Below are 17,095 nucleotides of genomic sequence, written 5' to 3'. Positions count from 1 at the left end.
CTCTAGGGTGCTCAGGCTTCAGTAGCTGCAGCTCCTGGGCCCTAGAACACAGGTCAGTAGTTGTGGCGCACGGGATTAGTTGCTCTGCAGCATGTGGGATCTTCTGGAATCAGGGGCCGAACCCATGTCCCTATATTGGCAGGTGGATCCTTTATCACTGAGCCACCAGGGAAGCCCCGCCCTGCTTTACTATCCCATAAATATTTTGCCTTCCAGAGGGCAGATCTGAGACTTGTTCTCCCATCTCCTTGCTTGGTTGCCTCATGAGTAAACTTCCTCTGCTATAAATAGTAACTGGATGTGCACCCAGTATGACTCGGCCTGACCACCTTCAAATGCTTATCATTCGCATAGGTACTTGCCTGAAATCCATCAGAGTGTTCAGGTCTCTTGAGTGAAAAATTTTCATGGCCAAGCAGAATCTTTGGAGTTGGTTCTGGGATACAAGCCTGCCTTTTCCCCAGGTTGCTGGCCTCCTGAATAAAGGTAAGCTTTCCTTTTCCAATCAGTGCTTCCCTCTCCAGTACTGGCTTTAGAGCAGTGAACACCGGAAGCTGAGTTTGGTAACAAACATCTTTGTCCAGCTTATGTTGAATAGCCATCTGCTGCTCTTTTCTCTCAGTTTCTCAGCTGCACTCACTCCCATGTTTTTAAGGACAGTTGTGTTCTCCTGCACATATGTCTGTCCTCACCATTTGTCAGATGGGAGTGACCCTGTAAAGTCTGTGAGAATTCTGCCCCCACACCCCCTTCTCACTGGAGACTTATAGACCAGACTTTCTAGGTAACTCTTTCCAGTTTCTCTAAGTTTCTTTTCTATCGTCTTCTCCATGTTTTCACCAACCTTTCCCCATACTTCATAAGTCTTTCCAACAATAGACAAAGCAGAAAAATTACAAGCAATTCTTTTCTAAATCCCCAAATAGGTTGAGCACAATTTTCAAGTATTCCATTTTGGTACCAACATTCAAAGTCTTGCAAAAATCTTTCATAACTGTGAGGAAGGGGTTCAAAGAGATAGCCTATGATATGGAAAGATAGCAGAACATATTGAAAATACATAGAAAAACTGTCTGGAAACCCAACTATAAATCAAATTGCTAACAGTGCTAATTTATAGAGGAAGAACAGAAATAAAAAAGGAAAAATTATTCTCATGATCCCTCAACATAGGCTCTTCTTATTTGAAGTTTTAACACTTGTTTTAGAGAAACAAATAAGGATTGAACCCAGTCTCCTGCGTTGCAGGCAGATTCTTTACTATTTGAGCTACCAGGGAAGCTGTAATAGAAACAGCAAATATATTGGAGTTACAAATATTACAAAGTTCATTAAGAAAGGCTTCTGGGTACATGTTTCTTGGCACAGAGTTTGGCACTTTGTTACGTTCAGATACTTACACTGGTGTATCTAAAAGGTCCTGATCAGGTCCTTCATGGTGCCAATCAACTGATGAGAGGCTGGGAAGGAGAGGCCTAAGGAGCTGCCGTGAGCTAAGAATACATCTCTCCTGGTCCCAACCACAAAGCCATCAAAACTACCAATAAAACATACTCTGGAATGAATGTTGAGATGGTTGCCTCCTGTAGATGCGGTAGGAGCTAAGAAGAAGGTAACATAGATGAGATATCCTTGAAATTCTCTCAGTCTTTGAAGAACAGTTAAGTGTTAGGAAAAAACGCCGCGGGAGGAAAAAAGCCACCTCTAAGGACCGGTGGTAAAGGCCTTTATTAAGCGTCGCTCTCGGGCAGAACTCCCGGGGGCGGGTGAGTGAGGAGACAAAGGGAGTCTGCAAGGTATGAGGGGTGGGGAGCGGTTTTATAGTCCGAGCCGGCGTCCAGGCCAGGTCTTTTCATATAAGGAAGAAAGCGCGGGCTACAGCGGTGGTCAGTGTCCAAGGGCTCTATGTTGGTACCTGATTGGACCAGCCTGCAGGGGGCCAGCCCCTGGAAGTTTAGCCAGCCTCCGGAATTTGCCTTGCAGCACTTCCCCGGGGCATGCCCCGACCTTTCATTAAGTATCTCAGATAATGTGTGTGACAGAGCTTTAAAAGCAAATGGTAGTGGTTTAGTTGCTAAGTCGTGTCCGACGCTTGCAACCCCATGGACAGTAGCCTGCCAGGCTCCTCTGTCCATGGGATTCTCCAAACAAGAATACTGGAGTGGGGTACCATTTCCTTCTCCAGAGGATCTTCCCAACCCAGGGATCGAACCCAGGTCTCCTGCGTTGCAAGCAGATTCTTTATCAACTTAGCTACAAGAATACAGAACTTTAAAAGCAAAATTCTTGAACGAAGTTATTTGTTAGAATGTATCTAATTTTTGGATTTCCCAGGTGGTTCTAGTGGTAAAGAACCTGCCTGCCAATGCAGGAGACATGAGGGATCCAGGCTTGACCCCTGGGTTGGGAAGATCCCCTGGAGCAGGGCTCTAGTATTCTTGCCTGGAGAATCCCATGGACAGAAGATCCTGGAGGGCTACAGTCCATAGGGTCGCAAAGAGTCGGACATGACTAAAGCAACTTAGCACTCACGCAACTAATTTTTATTAGTGAGGGAATCAGGAATTAAGCAATTAGACAGTAGAGTTGGTTTCCTTGCTTTCACACACACACAAACATGTATACAGTTAGCAAAAGGAAATGTGGCCAAGTGAGATACAAACCTGGGTAACACTCTACAGGGTAATAAAACCATAGTATCTTCTGGGTTAATTTCTCTAAAGGTTATAAAATCATAACACCTTATCAAATCCTTCAGGGTAACCTCTAACTTTCTAGGGCTATGGCACCATTTGCCCTTTTGTCAGTTGTGGGTGTGGGTCAAATATACCTTGAAAACAAAGTTACTAGCATCAGATAAGGGTAAACCAGGACTGCATGGTTCCCCCCTCCCTCCCTACTGAAGAATCTCCCTCCAGTATTAACTTTGAAAGTTCTCAAAATGTGTCTTTGTAAGGGAGCCAGTATTTTCATGTACCACCATGGCTAGAATTGTGTATAAAATAGGAATAAAGGCTCCAGGAGGCACACCTAAGGATTCATCCTGTGACTTTCAGTATTTGGAACGTGTGAAATTGGTTTTGGCTGCTCAGAAACATCTATTATCCACCAGCTAGTTCCCCAGTGAGAGCTCTTTAGGCAAAATGATCATTCCCTTCTAGCTGCCTTCACAACCAAAGCTGCTGCTTTTAAATTCAAGAATCATGTAAAATAGATAGCCAGTGGGAATTTGCCGTGTGACTCCAGGAAGCCAAACCCAGCTCGAGCTCTGTGACAACCTAGAGGGGTGGGATGGGGAGGGAGGTGGGAGGGGGGCCCAAGAGGGAGGGGACATATGTATACCTATGGCTGATCCATATTGATGTATGGCAGAAACCAAAACAATATTGTAATTAGCCTTCAATTAAAAATAAATAAATTTTAAAAAGAAATGAGTCAAAGAACTGCTTGTAAAGTCAGGACCAAGTGAAATTATGGTGGCAGGGCTTTGTTCTTCCTTCTTACCTTTGTATCCTTAGTCCTAACATAGCAAACACTCAGTAAAATGAAGTAAACATATACAAGCTTAACTAGACGATAAACATTAATGCTTCTTGTCTGTAAACTCTACCTAATACTAAATGGAGTTTGTGAATTGCCTGTTCATGTTTCAGCATCTTTTCAGGAAGTAAGGCAATAAGGTATCCTGTTACCCTCACCTTCATGTCTTTGATCAGTGAAAATCTTCTATACGTTTCCTCATCTTCCTCCTTTTGTGAGGCTGAGTCCTCTAAATTTTGTCTTCCACAAATGATTCAAAGAGATAGTAACCAAGTGTGTCCCCAAATTTGGCTCATTTGTGGTTCTTAAAGGACAACTTTTCTTTGAGAGTAATATTAATTTCTCAGCCATCAGAAGTGAACAGAACACTTTGTTGCTTTGTACTTACTGGGCATTAACTATGACTTGCTTCACAGAGACAAGGAGAGAGGAAGTCATTTTCAAGACAGAAATATCATTATTGGTTGATAGGCCCTACAGTATTCTCACAAAGTGTATAGAAATCATTCAAGTCCATTCTTTACCTGGTTATTTGTGATATAGTTTTAGGAAGAATCTTATTATAGCACAAAAGCATTTAACTATTTGAGGTGTGTTTGTGTGTGTATTCGTGCATGTTTGTGTATGTGTGTATGTGTGTGGAAGAGGTAGGCACTTAAATGTTGATTCGATCGTCTGAGAAATAATCTAGATTTTAAGAAAGAGATTGGTCCCAAGTCACATGAACTCTGTGTTAAGGCACAACCAATCCATGGACAGGTGCTATGCTTGCTTCACCCTCTGGGCTGCCTCACATGGGGACTAAGAGGATGCCTGAGTCTATGAACTCAGATGCAGCTGTATTTAATGCTTAGATCCAAAAATCTGACATTAGTCATGGCTCCAGTTCTCTGGGTGAGGCAAGATGCAATTTGTTCTGAAAGGTAACTAAGGGAAGGAAGCTCAGTGGGGAATGAGCTGGAAAGAGGAAAACTCTTTAGAATCAAGTGGTACTTGGTTCTCATAGCCAAAGCAGAAAACCTCCTACAGTAAAAAAGAAAAGTGTGTTCCCTGCTTTAGAGAAAGCTCCAGGGGAGCCTAAGCCACAGTTCCAGTGTTCTCAGAGAACACTGACTCTCTGTCACCACCAAGGGAGAGGTCAGAATGAATATTTCACTTCATCCAGTGTGGGAATCCAGTTCGAACTCAGAGGAATGGAGATTAAGACAGAATCTTTGATTTCTTATTCCTGATTCATATCTTGTCCTCATTCTGTCTCTGAGTGATTTTCCTAAATCTTTGTGATTTCCAACTCTCTTCCATTCTCTGGTCATATGTGAATAACTGTATGTAGAAGATTAGGACAAGGAAATAAGTTAGAATTAAGATACAAATATTTGTTTTGCAGCTTTCCCCCAAGCCACCTTCTGTGCATCTAGAAAGCTATGTGTTTTTCTAGGGCATAGCATGTTTTCTCTAGCAGAAATATGGTGAAGGGTCTCCGGGGTCAGTAAATCCCCAGCCTATAAGAAAAGTATGACATAGCAACTTAATACACGGGGAAATGAGTATGAACTCAAGACTTCAAAAACATATACATTTTCTGACACTGACTTCAGTGCCCCAGCAGCAGTAGCATTCACTCACCACTAACTCTCGTGTGTACTTATAATGCCAATATTTGGGTCTTTGATTTTTTCACCAAAAAGGAGCCTGCACTTCTTGGACTGTAGCATTTTCCAAGATTAGAAACAGGAAAAAAAATTGCAATGGGTCAGGAAATATCCTTCTATTGCCAGAAAACAAGAATTCTTTAAAAATACATTTGAGTTAGTGCTAAAAGGGCATAGGCACCATATTAAAGGTGTTCTTGTTTGGTGGTTCAGACTGAACCACCTGGGTCAGATCCCTGATTCGGGAAGATCCCCTGGAGAAGAGCATGGCAACCCACTTCAGTATTCTTGCCTAGAGAATTCCATGGACAGTGGAGACTGGTGGGCTGTAGTCCAGGGGGTCACAAAGAATCAAACATGATTGAGCAACTAGCACTTGTTGTCAAAATTTTGAAAAATTCACAGTCAAATGATTATTTTTTGAGTTTCTAATGATAAAAGAAAAAGATTAAAATGTAAGAAAAAAGATGGATACAAGACAAAAGAATGGTAAAGATGAATAGATCTGTCCAATTTTTACTTATTAATGATATTAAATAGTGAATAAAACAGTAGGTAGCTTTTCCTTTCCAGTTTCTATGTCTTGCTAAAGGATAATTTTTAAAAGCAGCCATTCCAGAGCCGTGCTGGTTCTGCAGCTCTGTGGCAAGCCGCGGAGTCAGGGTTCTGTTCCGCAGGATGGGGTTTGTTAAAGTTGTTAAGAACAAGGCCTACTTCAAGAGATACCAAGTGAAATTCAGAAGAAGGCGAGAGGGCAAATACTGACTACTATGCTCGGAAACGATTGGTCATCCAAGATAAAAATAAGTACAACACACCTAAATACAGAATGATTGTTCGTGTAACGAACAGAGATATCATTTGTCAGATTGCTTATGCCCGTATAGAAGGAGATATGATAGTTTGTGCAGCTTATGCTCGCGAACTCCCAAAATATGGTGTGAAGGTTGGCCAGACAAATTATGCTGCAGCATATTGTACTGGCCTGCTGCTGGCCCGCAGGCTTCTTAATAGGTTTGGTACGGACAAAATTTATGAAGGCCAAGTCGAAGTGACTGGAGATGAATACAATGTGGAAAGTATTGATGGTCAACCTGGTGCCTTCACCTGTTACTTGGATGTAGGACTTGCCAGAACTACTACTGGGAATAAAGTTTTTGGGGCCCTAAAGGGAGCTGTCAATGGAGGCTTGTCTATCCCTCACAGTACCAAACGGTTCCCTGGTTATGATTCAGAAAGCAAAGAATTCAGTGCCGAGGTGCACCGAAAGCACATCATGGGGCAGAACATTACAGATTACATGCGTTACCTGATTGAAGAAGATGAAGAGGCTTATAAGAAACAGTTCTCTCAGTACATAAAGAACAATGTAACTCCAGACATGATGGAGGAGATGTATAAGAAAGCTCATGCTGTCTACGGCCATACCACCCTGAACGCGCCCGATCTCGTCTGATCTCGGAAGCTAAGCAGGGTCTGGCCTGGTTAGTACTTGGATGGGAGAAAGCTCATGCTGCAATACGAGAGAATCCAGTGTTTGAGAAGAAGCCTAAGAAAGAAGTTAAAAAGAAGAGGTGGAACCATCCCAAAATGTCACTTGCCCAGAAGAAAGATTGGGTAGCTCAGAAGAAGGCAAGCTTCCTTAGAGCTCAGGAACAAGCTGCCGAGAGTTAAACCAAACCACAATTTTCTATCAAGATTTTTCAGATAAGACAATAATAAACTTATTGAACAAGCAAATAAATAAATAAATTAAAAAAAGCAGCCATTATTTCTATATGGCATTCTTATGTAGATAGAGAATCTATGTGACTCATTAATTAATGAGGGAAACAGCCCTGTGTTACCACTTGATCAAAGGAGAATTCAAAGAACTATACACACACACACACACACACACACACACACACACACACACACACAGTCAATAAGGAATGCCAAAGTAAATTTACGAATAAATGAAAATGGGTTTATTTACAGCAATAATAAATTACAGCAATAATAAATTACATTCAACTGTTAATTTCCATTTCTATGGAAAAAATCCTTTGTACTGAAATATTAGTTCACTACAACTTACAGAGTCATAAAATGTTTCACTTTGCCAACAAAGACCTGACTAGTCAAAGCTGTGGTTTTTCTAGTAGTCATGTATGGATGTGAGAGTTGGACCATAAAGAATTCTGAACACCAAAGAATTGATGCTTTTGAACTGTGGGGTTGAAGAAGACTCTCGAGAGTCCCTTGGACTGCAAAGAGATCCAACCAGTCCATCCTAAAGGAGATCAGTCCTGAGTGTTCATTGGAAGGACTGATGCTGAAGTTGAAGCTCCAATACTTTGGCCACCTGATGGGAAGAACTGACTCATTAGAAAAAACCCTGATGCTGGGAAAGATTGAAGGCAGGAAGAGAAGGGGACAACAGAAGATGAGATGGTTGGATGGCATCACCGACTCGATGGACATGAGTTTGAGCAAGCTCTGGGAGATACTACTGGTGTGAAGGACAGGGAAGCCTGGTGTGCTGCAGTCCATGGGGTCCCAAAGAGTCAGACACAACCGAGAGACTGAACAACAACTACAAAATGGTTTATTGTGGAGGAAAAATATGACTTTCTTCTACTTTTCTATGTTCTTTGCTGGGACCATTGTAACAAAAGACAGATTCATAAGAGAAAGCATACAAATTTGTTTAATATAAGTTCTATGGGACACTTCATTAGGAAATGAAGACCTGAAGTGGTTGTACTTGAGTGTTTTAAGGCTAAGTCTGATGAAGAGTAGAGAGTGGTGGAACAATGTGATAGGACAAAAAAGGATATGAGCCAAGTATAGAAAACTGTTCAGATTCCTCTCTTGGAGATAAGGGTGTTCCTTTCCCGAAGTATTGAGAATGTACCACTCACACAAGGATTTATTTTTTAATTTTATTTTTAGTTATCTATTTATGGCTATGCTGGGTCTTTGTTGCTGCATGGACTTTCTTTAGCTATGGAGAGCGGAGGCTACTCTCTAGTTGTGGTATGTGAATTTCTCAGTGCTGTGGCTTCTCTAGTTGCAGAGACTAGGCTCTAGGGGATGAGGGCTTCAGTTGTTGTGGCATGTGGGCTCAGTAGTGGTGGCTCCCAGACTCTAGAGCACAGGCTCGATAGTTGTGGCCCACATGGGGCTTAGTTGCTCTATGGCAAGTGGGATCTTCTCAGACGAGGGATCGAACTCAGGTCTCCTGCACTGGCAAGTGGATTCCTATCCACTGCACCACCAGAGAAGCCCTCACATGCTGCTGCTGCTAAGTCACGTCAGTTGTGTCCGACTCTGTGTGACCCCATAGATGGCAGCCCACCAGGCTCCCTCATCCCTGGGATTCTCCAGGCAAGAACACTGGAGTGGGTTGCCATTTCCTTCTCCAGTGCATGAAAGTGAAAAGTGAAAGTGGAGTCACTCAGTCGTGTCCGACTCTTAGCGACCCCATGGACAGCAGCCTACCAAGCTCCTCCATCCATGGGATATTCCAGGCAAGAGTACTGGAGTGGGGAGCCCTCACATGAGGATCTTATAAACTGCTTCAGAGTAAGGCAAAGCCCGTCCTGCACATGCTGTCTCTCAGATTTCTTCAGCTTAATATATTCAATATGCCAAGGTGCCATATTTTGAGGTAGTATGTCCTGAACTCCATCAATGAATCAATAGAAAATTGTGCTAGACAGGACAGTTAACAACTTTTTTTTTCCAATTTCAAAGTCTTTCACAATTTTTCCTCACAGTCTGTTTATAAAGTATATGCTGCTGCTGCTGCTAAGTCACTTCAGTCATGTCCGACTCTGTGCGACCCCATAGACAGCAGTCCACCAGGCTCCCCGCTCCCTGGGATTCTCCAGGCAAGAATACTGGAGTGGATTGTCATTTCCTCCTCCAATGCATGAAAAGTGAAAAGTGAAAGTGAAGTTGCTCAGTCGTATCTGACTCGTAATGACCCCATGGACTGCAGCCTACCAGGCTCCTCCGTCCATGGGATTTTCCAGGCAAGAGTACTGGAGTGGGGTGCCATTGCCTTCTCTGTATAAAGTATATAAATGTCCTTATTTTTATGTCTATATACAGGAAAGAATATATACAGGCAATAGTAGAGGTAGATATTGTTACAAGAAACAGAAAAAATGATCAACACCACCAGCCACATGAAGTAATAGAATGAGGGTTTGATAGTTTTTCAGCGTACCCATCAGTTGTGCAAGAAGATAATGTATTCCAAGAAAATAAAAGAGCCATTTATACCAAAGAGAATTGGCTACATAGACTCAACCCCTAACCACCCAGGAGAAGATATATCTACATCTTTGCTATGCAAAGTGTGATTCAAGGACCAGTAGCATTAGGATCACTTGGGAGCTTGCAAGAAATGTAGAATCTTAAAAAAAGGAAAGAAAGTAAAAGAAATGTAGAATTTCAGGTCCTATAAACCTAAAGAATCAAAGTCTGTAGTTTAACATTGGAAAAGACCCTGATGCTGGGAGGGGTTGGGGGCAGGAGGAGAAGGGGACGACAGAGGATGAGATGGCTGGATGGCATCACCAACTCAATGGACATGAGTCTGAGTAAACTCCGGGAGTTGGTGATGGACAGGGAGGCCTCGCATGCTGCAATTCATGGGGTCACAAAGAGTCAGACACGACTGAGCAACTGAACAGAACTGAACTGAACAGGTGATTTGCATGTACCTTAAAGTTTGCAAAACCCTAATCTACATATTCTGTTAGTTATAATGAGACACATGAAATGGAAGCCTTCAATTAAACCTTCACGTTAAACTGTTAAGTCAGAGTGGTAAGCTATTTGGTTCTACATGGTCAGGCATAGAAAATGTGAAAAAAAGTAACATTTTGTAGAGAAAAACTATGTATCAAAACATTAAAATCTATATGAGAGGCAATTAATTAAAAGTAAAAGTGAATTTTGACTATAATAGGGGTTTAATTTAGTAACCTGTGGTTTGGGGTAGAATCACTAGTTTGCGGTAGAACTGTATTATTGAATTCCAAATCCAACTGAGAAGCAACAATTTGCCTAACCAAATCCTTCAGTGCTAATAATCAGCATAATATGTGTGTATGTTTTGTCCTCATTATAGGTTTTTAAAGCATTTATAAGAATCTGATATGTTACAGATGGCTAACAAACACATGAAAAGATGCTCAACATCACTCATTATTAGAGAAATGCAAATCAAAACCACAATGAGGTACCATTACACACCAGTCAGGATGGCTGCTATCCAAAAGTCTACAAGCAATAAATGCTGGAGAGGGTGTGGAGAAAAGGGAACCCTCTTACACTGTTGGTGGGAATGCAAACTAGTACAGCCACTATGGAGAACAGTGTGGAGATTTCTTAAAAAACTGGAAATAGAACGGCCATATGACCCAGCAATCCCACTTCTGGGCATACACACTGAGGAAACCAGATCTGAAAGAGACACATGCACCCCAATGTTCATCGCAGCACTGTTTATAATAGCCAGGACATGGAAGCAACCTAGATGCCCATCAGCAGACAAATGGATAAGGAAGCTATGGTACATATACACCATGGAATATTACTCAGCTGTTAAAAAGAATTCATTTGAATCAGTTCTAATGAGATGGACGAAACTGGAGCCCATTATACAGAGCGAAGTAAGCCAGAAAGATAAAGAACATTACAGCATACTAACACATATATATGGAATTTAGAAAGATGGTAATGATAACCCTATATGCAAAACAGAAAAAGAGACACAGAAGTACAGAACAGACTTTTGAACTCTGTGGGAGAAGGTGAGGGTGGGATGTTTCGAAAGAACAGCATGTGTATTATCTATGGTGAAACAGACCACCAGCCCAGGTTGGATGCAGGAGACAAGTGCTCGGGCCTGGTGCACTGGGAAGACCCAGAGGAATCGGGTGGAGAGGGAGGTGGGAGGGGGGATCGGGATGGGGAATGCGTGTAACTCTATGGCTGATTCATATCAATGTATGACAAAACCCCCCCCGCAAAAAAAAATAAAATAAAAAATAAATTAAAAAAAAAGAATCTGATATGTTAATTTGTGATCTTAAATCATTATTTATTTACTTTTATTTTTTGGCCATGTGACCTGTGGGAGCTTAGTTCCCTGACCAGGAATCGAACCCAGGTCCCCTGCATTGGAAGCGTGGTTTCTTAACCACTGGACCTCCAGTGAAGTCCCTAAGCCATTATTTAGACATTATAATTTTAAATAAATTTGTAATCAATGCTTGAGTGAGAAGTTTTGACTTGTTAAATCTGTGATTTATTGGGAATTTGAATGTATGAATATTTTGGATAATGTTTATTGCTTAGTATTGCTTAATGCATCAGTCAGGTTCCTGCTATAATACTGATGTATAAAATACAACTCCCGAATCTCTTATTTCATGTTCACGGCCTGTAGGTGGGGACTGGTGAGTCTCCTTTGAACTCTGCATTAAGTATGTTCCATGTGTTTCTATTGTGGGATCAGTGAATACTCAAGGGTCTTTTCAAGTCAGATGACTGAAGTACAAGAGAAGAGAGTAGAAATGGGTAATTATCTGGACTCAAAACTGACAGGCTCTCTTGTCTACCCACATTCCGTCATCAAAGCAAGTCACATGGCCAAGGCCAACATCAAAAAGGTAAGGAACGCTCTGCCTGCAGTGAACCATGGCAAAGGAGGGGAGGGAAGGAAGACTTGTGAGCAAGTAATGTAGTCTACCACTCTTATTACATCCATGAGATTAAAATATTGGCTATTAACCACAGTACGAGTAGTAGTGACCATTCTTCATGTACTAAGTAGTAATAGTGCACATGTGCTCAGTTGTGTCTGAGTTGTTGCAACCCTGTGGACTGTAGCCCACCAGGCTCCTCTGTCCATGGGATTCTCCAGGCAAGAATAACTGGAGTGAGTTGCCATTTCCTGCTCCAGGGGGTCATCCCAACCCAGTGATTGAACCCAAGTCTTTTGCATCTCCAGCACTAGCAGGTGGATTCTTTACCACTAGTGCCACCTGGGAAGCCAATTTCATGTACTAAAATCTCTCATAAATAAAGACCTTTATTAACAACAAAGTCCTGAGGAATAAAAGACTATTTTTGTGGGGTTAAATGCAGTCTGATGTGAACTTATTATTTCATCTCAGTGTTTTGTAGCAGGATTGCAAGATACTCACAATACAAAAATTTAGAAAAAATTCAGCTTCTTTATTTTGTCTATAGCTGATCTGGTCTTGTGGCCTGGTAGGTGGTGGGAAAGAAAAAATGAAACAAGACTAACTTGATTGATCTGGTTTCATATTTCAACCAGTAATTTAACTACCTCATTAGAAAATTTTTCAGTTCTCAGGTTTTTCACATTTTCACTTCTCACTGCTCTTTTACCTGAAAGTACATGGGGAAGATTACAGCTTATTGTATTCTTATGGTTTGGGGTAGGTGCCAGGGTCCAGCCCCAGCAGGATCCAAGGGTACCCTCAGGATGAATGGCGTTGGCGAATGAGAGAGAGAGAAAGAGAGAGAGAGAGAGAAAGAAAGAGACCAGACCAGGATGTGCAGCAGAGTCTGGCAATGCTTTATTTTTTACCTTAGCTTTTATACCCTAAGTTAGTACATTTCTAAGGGGAGGTGAAAGATAAGCATACAAAGTTTAGTTTAATATTATGTCAATTTTTTCCTTCATGAAACCAGGGTGTTTTCTGCATACTTCTTTGTTCATGAGAGTCTTCTTTCATAGTGGATCTTTGTACATTATCTTCTGGCCTTGGGGCCTATTAACATTTTATGACCTAGGTGAAGGCAAAACTGTTTTCCGTAGTTCTTTCTTGTTCTATTTTGCCTTGAGTTTAGCAGAAAACAGAAAAGTTGCAGTCTCATGGTACAACAGGTTGCAACATAGTAGAAATACAATCCTGTTAACGCAAATGTCAGCCTTTTTTGCAAAAGTTCTCAGCTATTTATCTAAAAAGTTTAGCACACAAAGACTCTGTGGCTCTGATGAGGCAGCCTCTGTTTTAGCACTCTTGATTAAAATTAGCAATTATCTTATTGTTTCCACACTAGGGATAAACTCTTATTTTTCTAAATCCTTAACTATATTAACAATAGTTTTTACTGCACAACCTCAGCACATTAACAGCAATCAAACATTGATCCAATAACCACTTTTAAAATAATATTTTTTGTGTTCTCTAATAGGGCTTCCTTGCCCCCCGAAGGGCTCTGTGCCTATCAGGGCCTTCTGTGATCAGGTTCTTTATGCTGTTTATGATTAAGGTGTTGTGAGCAGTCATGTGCATTAGTACGCATTTGCCAAACAAGCCAGAGTGCCAGCAAATGGGTTTTTACTTGAAACATTTCCTTCATTCCTGGCCCCTTCATAGGGAACCAGCGTCCAGGAGATTTATTACTTAGGGTTCTATGTTGGTCTTTATTTAGTGAAAGATGAGCAGGAGAGCTCTCGGCAGGCAATGCAAAGATCCGCAACAGGATGAACAAGGACAACAGCAAGAGGGGGAGGCTACAGGGTGGTATAGAGGCTGGGGTCAACCTGGAGGGTCCCTTGTAGCCTGAACAGCCTTGCGTTTCAGGTCTTCTCCTCATGACCTTGTCATGGGTGGGTTCTCCCATAATGGCTCCCAACAGGTAGGGAGAGAGGATCTGTGTGGTCTTGTCCTGGTTCTTGATTGTGTACTGGTCAGTTCATCCAAGTTTTGTCTACAGATTTCAGTGGCTCCTAAAGTGGTCTATTTTCCCCTGATTCTGTCAGGGCTTGGTCATCCTTCTTTATTTGCTTGGCCTTCCTTCAACTCTCTCTGGCTACAGACCTTTTGGGTGTTTCCCCATCCAGCCCCTGGCCAGGCTGTCCATCCTGAAAGCACTGTGGGATCATCTATCCCCTTGCCACAACAGGTCCCATGGCTAGCTTCTGGCTCCCAACTCTGTGTCCATGTCATGGGTACCACAGCAGGTTTTGGAGTGCAAATTAAATTCTTTCTCTTTCTTTCTCCCAGGGAGGGACCTCAGCACTGAGGCCTCCTAGCCTGTTGAAGTGGAGCCACTAGGCATAACTCTCCCAGAATCCCACATGGACAAGATGACTACCTTGGAGTATGAGTTTCTCACTGTCCACTTTCCCTTCCTCTGATCCCTCTTTCCCTTCTCACCATCCCCCAGGCCAAGAGGACGGTTTTCTTTTACTTCTTCTCTATCACATCTTCTTTCCACCCACCTATAGAGTAAGAAGTTTCTTGGCACAGTGTTTAAGCAAAATAGGAAAACCTCTATGATGTGGTTTGCCAAGTCTAGCTCCTAGCATGCTAAGTAGGAGTCAAAGAGAAGTAGAAAAAAAAAAAATCTTCTTCACCTTGACTGTTTCTCATTGTAAAATCCTAGCTTCCATGTCAGAAGCTGCCTGTTATTTCTTTCATTCCTAGTTACCACCCGTTCCCAAAGATGAATGTTTAGCTCTTTAAAGAGAAGGTCGTGACTAGGAAAAGCAAAAGAGAAGAGTATGTGGATTTTTCAAAGTTCAGCTGCTGTTACACTGACACTTTGCATTGTCAGTGCTCAAATTGAATAATATTTTAGCAAATCAGATTTGCATTCCACTCTTAGGTCTCATATATTCTTAGACAACATGGTGGAGCACAGCTTAGGATATACATGACCTGAAGGTTGACATTTACTTTTAAGTGCCTGTGTGCTTTGAGGCTGGGTGGCAGTCAGGAGTGATGAGGCTTATTCAGGAATACAAAAGAAAAATTAGCTATCTCCAAATTACTTGTCACTATAGGCTAGGCAGTAGGAATCATTTTCATTTATCACCCATCCTTAATCTCTGATCAAAAGAAGTCTCATTCACATTGTTATGTTACCTGTGCAACCCATGGCGGTCAGACTCTGGGATATACAACTTTAGGACAATGAGTTGCCACACTGTGGCATTTGTCATCTCAGAAGGAGATACTGCCTAATCTCCTGGTTGACAGACATCTGGGAAGATTAGAAGCACTGTTCTAACAGAAGCCATATGGGGTGTGTGTGTGTGTGTGTGTGTGTGTGTGTGTGTGTGTGTGTGCGCGCGTGCGCATGCGCGCTCAGTCGCTGCCTTGTCTAACTCTTTGAGACCCCATGGACTGTAGCCCACCAGGCTTCTCTGCCCCTGGAATTTTCCAGGCAAGAATACTGGAGTGGATTGCTATTTCCTACTCCAGAGGATCTCCCCAGCCCAGAGATGGAACCTGAGTCTCCTGCATCTCCTGTATTGGCGACCAGATTCTTTACCACTGCGCCACCTGGGAATCCCAATAGGAGCCATAACTCACAGAATTAATCCTGCTCCTAATCTTCAGGGCTTTTAAGAAATGGAAATCACTTCATACAGGCTCCTATCCAGAGATGAGTGTTGTAGAAACTCCTAGAGGAGTTTTCAAACCAATTTCTAACTCCATCAGGACTTGATAAGATCTGGGAAATGAACTGATTCCTCCAACGAGAAAATGCTACTGTGTCTGTTCCATTACTGTGCTGGCACCCAGGGTTAGCAGAGATACGTTGATAAAAAAACACTTTGCTAGCATCATGTCCTGTGGAATGATACTCTGAGGGTTATAACCTTCTTGGTAGAATATTTTCTCCCTTATCCATATCTTTGGGCCTTTAAAATCCTTTCAAAACTCAGAATCATATTGATACAGACTTTATGGGAAAATCCAGACTCAGATTATCTAGTCAAGAGCAGAACTGCAAATATTTTGCAACCATTCTAGGCAAAATGAGAAACAGCATTCTAGGGATTGGTCTCTGCAATGTGAACTCAGTTGTCATGACCATGAAGCCAGTGAGGATAAAATTATGTGTTCACATCTCCAGTCATTTTGATTCAATTTCATGGCTTTATATGAGCATTCCACCCCCAAGATGCTCCTGATCATAGCAAAAGGAAACAATAGCTGAGGTGATATCCTAAAGTTCAGATCTTACTGATCCCTTAGACAGAGTCTTTCCTGTTCTAATGACCTAGGGAACCCTAACTTACCATGGCTGAAGAATCTCAGCATTTTCAGTTTTGTTGTAAACCTCATTAAATTCAGCTACCAGTTACAGCTCACCAAAGTTAGATATTATATCTGGGCAGAGGTCTCTACTGATCCTTGATCCCAGGTACCAAATCTGAGTGGATTCAAACACGTTTGGGCCCCAAGAAGAACCTCGAGAAGATTAAGTATTTTTTATGAATAAAACAGAGCTTCCCAGGTGGCTCCGTGGTAAAGAATCCGCCTGCCAATGCAGGAGACACAGGAATCATGGGTTCAGTCCCTGAGTTGGAAAGATCCCCTGGAGGGGGAAACTGCAACCCACTCCAGTATTCTTGTCTGGAAAATTCCATGGACAGAGGAGCCTGGTGGGTTACAGTCGGTGGGGTCACAAAGAGTCCGACACGACTGAACACAAGCGCAAGCATGTATGAAACAGTGATCTTTCTCAACTACATAGGGGGTGGGCGTTGCCCCTGGAAGGAGCATTAAGCAATTTCCAAGAGACAATATTCATTTATAATGTTCATTTAATAGTATAATATACCTTGGGAACTGGATATTGAATGAACATTTCCTGTTATCTCAAAGTTTTAGCAGAAGTTTTGCAAGGGAGGAAAAATTGTTCTCTACCCTCTGCAGTTCTTTCAGCTGGCCTATCAGCTAAATTAACATAAGAAAGATGAATAGGAGATAACCAAATTTAATTACATATTATGGGAGTCCCACAAAGACAGTGAGATGTTCCTGACAGTTAGACAATTGAGGTTTTGATGCCTTTCTGAGCTAAGAAGATGCGGGTAGGGTCCTGGTACTTCTAAGGGAAGGAAA

General features: G+C 42.0%; 1 pseudogene; it reads left to right on the top strand.

Annotated features, from left to right (window-relative positions):
* The first annotated feature begins 5,855 nt into the window (after positions 1-5,855).
* On the top strand, positions 5,856-13,720 carry LOC133073014 (large ribosomal subunit protein uL18-like; annotated as a pseudogene).
* Positions 13,721-17,095: the final 3,375 nt, after the last annotated feature.

Source organism: Dama dama, chromosome 18, assembly GCF_033118175.1.
Source record: "Dama dama isolate Ldn47 chromosome 18, ASM3311817v1, whole genome shotgun sequence".
NCBI lineage: Eukaryota > Metazoa > Chordata > Mammalia > Artiodactyla > Cervidae > Dama > Dama dama.
This window is presented reverse-complemented; position numbering and strand designations above follow the sequence as displayed.